General features: G+C 47.7%; 1 pseudogene; it reads right to left on the bottom strand.

Moving 5' to 3' along the window:
• The window catches only part of LOC100550420, a 42,171-nt pseudogene that overhangs the window by 12,532 nt on the left and 21,962 nt on the right, over positions 1-7,677 (bottom strand).

The raw sequence follows: 7,677 nt of genomic DNA, 5'->3' as shown, positions 1-7,677 counted from the left end.
GCCAGCAGCTGAGTGCCAGATCCCACCGGCCAGCTGGGAGGGACAGAGAGGAACTGGGGCAGATGGGAGTGACAGGCATTTCAGCAGCAAGCCCTCTTCCTGTTCCCTCCTTTGCTCTGGGCTTTTCCCTGCTTTGCCAGCCCAGCTTCCTCTGCCCCTTGGTCACTCGGGCTTTGTGTGAAGCTGTTCCAGCAGGTGACCCTCTGCTCCATGCCACAGCCTGCTCCTATCTCCAGGTTGTGAAATGGAGAGCTGTTCCAGGAACGTACAGAGCAAACACAACCCTCTCTGCACCCTGGTCCCGTGTTCTACGTGCCAGCCCCAAGGGCACCTCCGTGGTCCTGCTGTGTCATGGCTAAAGCACAAGATGACTTCTTCTGATGACCTGAATCATGCTTTCGTGTGCAGGATTGGGGAAAGTTTACCTGTTTTGTTTCATTAAATGTATCTGACTGGATTTTGGGGGATAAGAGATCATCGACTGCAAGAAAATGAACTGTGAAATGTTGAAAATGCCTTTTAGATGGAGTCTGGAGCCAGCATGACACTGAGCTGGCCAGAAAACTGCTCTCATGCCAGAGGGAAAGGGGGAAATAAATGTCCATATACACCTGAAGAAAACTTGTACTCTGCTCCATAAATTTCCCGTAACCAGTGTGTGTTCCCACTAGAACAATCAACATGGCCAGTGGCTAAGGCATTTGTAGAGGTTCACTGCCATTCGGGTTCAGTTTGAGAGAAAATGGACAAAATTATTATTTTACTCTATAAAAGAAGCGGGTGAGGCACAGGAATTTGCCGTTTTTTGTCTCCCATCCCTTGCAACATGCACAACCTGGTGGCATGCAATTTTGCAAGGAGGGGGTCAGAAGCATGCTACTGGGACAAAAGAGAAGAAAAAAAAAGAAGAAGAAGAAAAAGAAGAAAAAAGAGTTTGCAAAATCATTAAATTAATGCCTCTTGTTGCTCCAAATGGGGATGTTAAGATTGTGGTGGGTGCTGTGCTAGTGCCACTGAAAACAGGGATGAGGAAGGATGTGGCTCCAGTAGGAACAGGGTGGAGAGTTCTTGCCTTGTGTGTACAGAAATAAGAAATGAAACCAAAGCCAGTTAGGGTAGAAGGATCTAGAGTGACCAGGATGGTCTCAGGCTGAATTGAAATGTTCAGCCTGGCAAAAACCAACAGAGTTGTAGACAAGATAGTAGGAGAAATAAATAATAGAAGCATGAACTGCAGGGACATGCTGAGAGCAGGCAGAGGTAAGGCTGCAGAGCAAAAGGAAAAAGATGTGTATGGAACAAAAGTAAAATACTAGTACAAGAATAGGTGGTGAAAAGCTAGAAATGAATCCACGCTCATAAAAAGAAGAGTAGTTGAGAAAGGCAACTGTTTTCTGTTATAACAAGGCTCAGTGTGCCTAAGGACTTTGTTCCCCTGCTTTGTCAACAAACAGGACAGCAGCAAAGAAATTCCCGACACTGATGGTCTCAAAAATGCTATGAACTGTCCTAGCCTGACATGGCCAATGCAGCTGTGAGCGAGAGTGCTTCTGTTTTCATAGCTTAGGCAAATAGCTGCTCTGAAAGTGAGTTGTGCTCCTGTGTCCCTTCTGTCCCTTTCGAATTTGTGTGCTATGTCCTATGGGAATTCTGAAATTCCTTCCTGAGATACTGAAGTCCTTGCCCAAGCTCAGATCTAGGAGGTGCTGATCCTACATGTTGGAGACATGAAGAACCCTTAGTAATCCAAACTATCTAATCTGAACTTCGCTTAGTAATAGCAGGGCATGACTCAGGGGTTCTTTGATACATCTTCTGCCTTGAGGAATACAAGCACGTTGCTGTTATAAAGATGTTTTCTAAACTGTGAACATATTTTCTTATGTACACACAGAATGATGCTGATAGTTGATGCTTTCCTTGTACACAGGCTCCAGTCCTTTTCTCAGGCAGTACCTGAGACTGAGCCCTCCATTTTCCCCTGAACTTTGGGACAAGCAAGGCTGGAGGACTGGGTCTTCCAAGGTAGCCAGAAAAAAATAAAAGGCTCATATGTTAGCAGGGATGTTTTTCTTCCCCAACCCTGTGTTCACATTTCTGCCATCAAACTGTGAACCTCAGAGACTTGCTAGGAAACATGTATGATCCCTTTGCCTGTTGAGGAAGAAAAGTCTTTAGGGCGGAAATTTCTTTATGGGGAAAAAAAAAACACACAAAAAAAAGGGTTGGTGTTGGAGCTGGCCCTGTTTAATATCTTTATTGATGATCTGGATGAGGGCAACGAATGTACCCTGAGTAAGTTTGCAGATGACACCATGTTGGCAGGAAGCGTCAATCTGCCTGGCGGTAGGAAGGCCCTACAGAGGGACCTGGACAGGCTGGCTGCTGAGCTGAGGCCAATAGGATGAAATTCAACAAGACCAAGTGCTGACCACGGCTGTGCTGCCAGCCAGCAAGATCTAGACAGGCTGGAGAGTTGGGTTGGGAGAAATTCAATGAAATAGAACAAGGGCAAGTGTAGAATCTTGCATCTGGGCAAGAACAACCTCAGGCACCACTATAGTTTGGGGACTGATCTGTTGGAGAGCAGTGTAGGGGAAAGGGACCTGGGTGGACAGCAGGAGGGCCATGAGCCAGCACTGTGCCCTTGTGGCCAAGAAGAACAGTGGCATCCTGAGGTGTATTAGAAGGGCTGTGGATAGTAGGTCGAGAGAGGTTCTCTTCCCCCTCTACTCTGGTGACACTGCATCTGAAATATTGTGTCCAGTTCTGGGCCCCCCAGTTGAAGAAGGGAAGGGAACTGCTTGAGAGAGTAGAGCGCAGAGCCACAAATATGATGAAGGGAGTGGAGCATCTTCCTTACGAGGAAAGCCTGAGGAAGCTGGGTCTCTTTAGCTTGGAGGAGACTGAGAGGTGACCTCATTAATATTTATAAATATATAAAGGGTGAGTATCAGGAGGATGGAGCTAGGCCCTTCTCGGTGACATCCGATGATAGGACAGTAGGTGCAAGCTGGAACATAGGAGGTTCGGCATAAATACTAGAAAAAAACTTCTTCACTGTAAAGGTAACAGAACACTGGAACAGGCTGCCAAGAGAGGTTGTGGGGTCTCCTTCTCTGGAGTCATTCAAAACCCATCTGGATGCGTTCCTGTGCGTCTTGATCTAGGTGTTCCTGCCCCAGCAGGGGAATTGGACTAGATGATATTTCGAGGTCTCTTCCCTGACATTCTGTGATTCTGTGAGTCCTGCACTTTGGCCACAACAACCCCAGGCAACACTACAGGCTTGGGGCAGAGTAGCTGGAAGACTGTGTGGAAGAAATAGACCGGGGGGGTTGGTTGACACTCGATGAACATGAGCCAGCAATGTGCCCAGGTGGCCAAGAAGGCCTGGTTTGTATCAGCAACAGTGCAGCCAGTTGCAGGAGCAGGAGGTGATCATCCTTCTGTATTCAGCACTGGTGAGGCTGCACCTCGAGTGCTGTGTTCAGTGTTGGGCCCCTCACTACAAGAAAGACAGGGAGGCCCTGGAGCGTGTCCAGAGAAGGGCAATGAAGCTGTGAGGGGTCTTGAGCACGAATGTTATGGGGAGTAGCTGAGGGAGCTGGGACTGTTTAGTCTGGAGAAGAAGACTCAGGGGAGAACTTACTGCTCTCTACCAGTCTCCACATGAATCACGGGGGCATATTCTGCGTAGCATCCCAGACTTACAGATCAGGGTGTAAAGTGCCCTGAGGATAACTGATCTGCCTGCTAAACGCAGATGTAACAAAGGCGTTGAGGACCTCAGCCTTCTCCTTAACCTCAGTGGTCGCATTCCCCACTGCATCAAGTAAAGGATGGAAGTTACCCTTGGTTCTGTTCTTACCATTTACATGTTTGTAAATGTTTGTTCTCTTTTACTGCAGCGGCCAATCTAAGTTCAAGTTGGGCTTTTGCCTTCCTAACTTCCTCCCTGCTTTCCTTAGCAACTTGCTTGTAATCGCCCCAAGTAGCCTGCCCCTTCTTCCAGAGGACATAAACTCCCCCAGACATAGAATGTCTGGGGTTGGAAGAGGCCATAAAGATCATTTTTTCTTTGGCTTGGCAAATCTTCACCACAAACTAGTGGAGCTTGTGGTTATTTCTTCTCTCTCTTTTGGCACTGGGACATTCCTCTCTCCCAACCATGGACCCTATGGTCAATGGTTTTGGGCTCAGACTTGGCTCCATGGGTTGATCCATTAGGAATGGGATCACACACAAGCCATACTTTGTGGCCAGCACAATATCTTACCCAACATCAGTAATTTTCAGACTCCTATATCTGACCTGACTGTCTATTACCCCTCCATAGACAAAGGACCCATTTTTCTATCACGTTCACCTTGCCTAGACTTCAGGTTAAGTCTCAACATATCCCCGAATACGTAAATAATATTGCATTCTTGATCTTCCAGGTTTCAGGATTTTTTACTAGTATTCAAAAATTGAATAAATACAATGGATGAGGTACTTCATTCTGGAGAGGTTTTGAAGCGCATTGTTCATTTTGCAACATTAGCTACGTACAGTTCAGTAGAGCATCCTGCTCACTTCTTCCTGGTTCAGGAAATAATTTCCATGGGAGATTAGAGGAAAAGGTGTTATCCCTGTTGGGGTGATGGAACGGGCAGAATTGTAGGGCTGGGCATGAGAGTTCTGTGCAGGCAGATGGAGTTGGGATGCTGGAGTCTACCTGGAGGACCATGCAGGGGTTATCATTCTGAGAAGATCTTTCTTGGAGACTGAGGGACTTATGGTGCTGTGTGTGGTCAAGGGTGGAACTGGGACCCCAAGAGGCTCTGTACTGTGAGCCAGGGCTACGGGGCACACATGATGGGATTGCTAGAGGAGATCATCTTTGCTGTCCTCTTGGGGCGGTTCTGCTCCTCTGATTCCACAGAACAGTGTCTCTGCTGCTTTCTGGGTCCTGAGAGTCTTGCCTTCAATCTCAGAAGTGCGGCTAACTAAGACATCCCAGCATTCTCCATTTTCCTTACACGTGACTTGTCTGCAAAATAAAGGAGCAGAATGATGCACAGAGGGTACAAACCCCCATCCCAGAAATGCATTCAACAGCACGACGAGCCCTGGAGGGAGACCAGGTGCATCACGCATAGAGGTCCTGCTCTTACCCAGGATGCGTCCAGCCTGTCTTCTACATCTCACTCCCAAGTACATGACCAGCAGGATCCCACAGAACATCGCCACCACGCCAAGAAGACCTGACAACACTGAGCAGGAATGCATAATGTCTGCAGAAAGAGTTCAGCGTGGAGGAGCTTGGTTAGGTGGTTGGAGCCATGCTCTCCTTTAGATTTCTTCTTACCCTTCATTTCTGCTGCACATTTTTGGGAAATTCCAGTATCTTCCATCAGAACTCTCCCTGGGGCTCAGGCTTCACCCTCTCAGCTTATCTTTGTTGAGTGCATGGAACCCTACCTTGGACTACCTTGGACTAATGGAACCAGGGGAGATCTCTGCGTTCTCAGACACCCATGGGAGACAGCAAGGCATTACAGAGCCCTGTTAGAAACAGGAGACTACACATTTGCAGAAATCAAACTGGGAATTGTCTTGCCTAGTCTCAGCCACGCCTGCTGAAATGCATTCTCCTAATTAATCCCACATTAATGTCTGCAACTACTTCCTTCAGGTGCCCCTACCCTATCTAATGGTTTCTGGAAGCACTTTTGCCTGTTTAGGAAGGAGATAAGACTAGGGCAAGAGCAGGAAGATGGCTATCACCCCATGTCTCCTGTACCATGGCTAAGTGGGACCACTACCTGTCCTGGAGACTTTGCTCAACACTAGTTCAGACGCTAGTTCAGACTGGTGCCAACTGCAGTAGGATGATGGAGGTTCCTAGCACTCACCTTTCATCTCTGTGCACACCACACCAGCTGCCATGCCGTGTCTGCACAGTCCTGGGCCCATATTTCTCTGCTGGCACTCCAGGAAGAGCGATTCTGTCCCACGGCAGCTCAGCCCCTCCAGCAAGGTAAGGTCATGCCCTTGCCCGAACTGGGCTCCGATGGGTGCAGACTCTGCTGGTCCACAGCCCAGCTGCTTACAGACCACCTTGGCCTCCAGCATGGTCCAGCTGCTGTCACAGACGCCATACCAGGTAGCATTGTACAGAACCTCCACACGCCCCGCACAAGGACCAGGACCATCCTGCACCCGCAGCTGCAAGGGGTTGGTGCCTGCAGTGGAGAGCAGAGGGGGGAGGTGATGTCCTTGGACCCTCCACACTCATGGAGATGGAGAGTTTGGAAGGAGAGTGACATGGGCACTAGCACAGAAAAATGCTGACAGGTCAGGTTTGTGCTTTATTGACAGTTGCATGGAAGCCGAGGCTTGTGAGGAGTAGCACACATACAAAACACGTATGCCAGCACACTCTCTTGCACACGCACGCGTTGGCTCACACTTCATAAGAGTATTCAACTAGAGACACGCTTTCTGACTTGCTCTAGGCCATTTTTTTCAGTGCTCTGCTGCAGGCAAGCAACCATTCAGCAGCACCCATTGCTTAGAGTTAGGCTTACTGCCCTACTCCAATGCCTTGCATGAGATTCCTCTATAAGCCACATCACTAGAGGACTAGGAGATGCAAAATGGGAATCATGGGAGATCCACACCATCCTAGGGCAGCCAGACACTGAACTCTCCTATCTGGGAAATGTGCATCTTGATTTTTAACAGGGCTTTGCCCGTCACAAGGTGCTGTCATTGGTGAGCTAGAGTGACAGTAGGTTAAGTCAGTATAAGTTGGATGCACAACTCCTTGCAAAGGCATATTATTAAACACCTTCTGAATGTGCAAAGGCATTATAAAGCATGCATAAATGGTTCACAATCAAAGAAACTTCTCAGAAGTCGCCCATTACAATACTGCATCATTCTCAAGGTGTTTATGGCACCATTCTCTCAAACACACACGCACACTGAAATCTTCCTTTCCAAAGAAAAGACATGGAGCTTCCTAAATACTGAGCTGAATCAAAAAGTGGGATGGGGAGGCTCATTTCTGCCCTGTGTGTGCTTATAGTTGAAGGTGTCTGATTGCACAAGGCACTTTAATTCTGCAGGCAAAGGTGAAATGGAATTAACAGTTCAATTCAGATAAACTAAACAATCAATCAAAAAAAGAAATTTGAAGAAAATACCAGTAGTGAAGTTAATTTCTTATCGGGCCAATTTCCCTGTAGACGTGATGGATTCCCTACCATCTGACTTAAAATTTAAGTTGAATAGCTGTCCCAAAAGTCTGCCAAAAACTGAAGTGGGTCATGAAGATCCCAGCCTGCTATGTGCAAAGTTATGACTGAAGATAAGACTTCCTAGCCAGTCGATCTTAAATATGTTCACCTGCAGAACTTTCCCCCATCCAAGAAATAACAACACTGTTTCCTTAGTGCTGGAACAGAAAAGGTGGGACAGTGCAGGCTGCTCCTGATCCACCTCTGAGGTGGGTTCATCTAACCAACAGTTGGTGTCTTCAGCGCAGAGTGTTCCCTACATGGGAGAGAGAAAGGAGCAGGCTCCTAAAAGTCCCTCAAGGCACTTCAGCAGCAGAATTCATCTCTCCATAACGTGAAATCTACCGAGGAACTGGCAAGCAGCACCTTCCAGTCTTGTGCACGTGTT

This window comes from Meleagris gallopavo, chromosome 1 (assembly GCF_000146605.3).
Source record: "Meleagris gallopavo isolate NT-WF06-2002-E0010 breed Aviagen turkey brand Nicholas breeding stock chromosome 1, Turkey_5.1, whole genome shotgun sequence".
Taxonomy (NCBI): Eukaryota; Metazoa; Chordata; class Aves; order Galliformes; family Phasianidae; genus Meleagris; species Meleagris gallopavo.
This window is presented reverse-complemented; position numbering and strand designations above follow the sequence as displayed.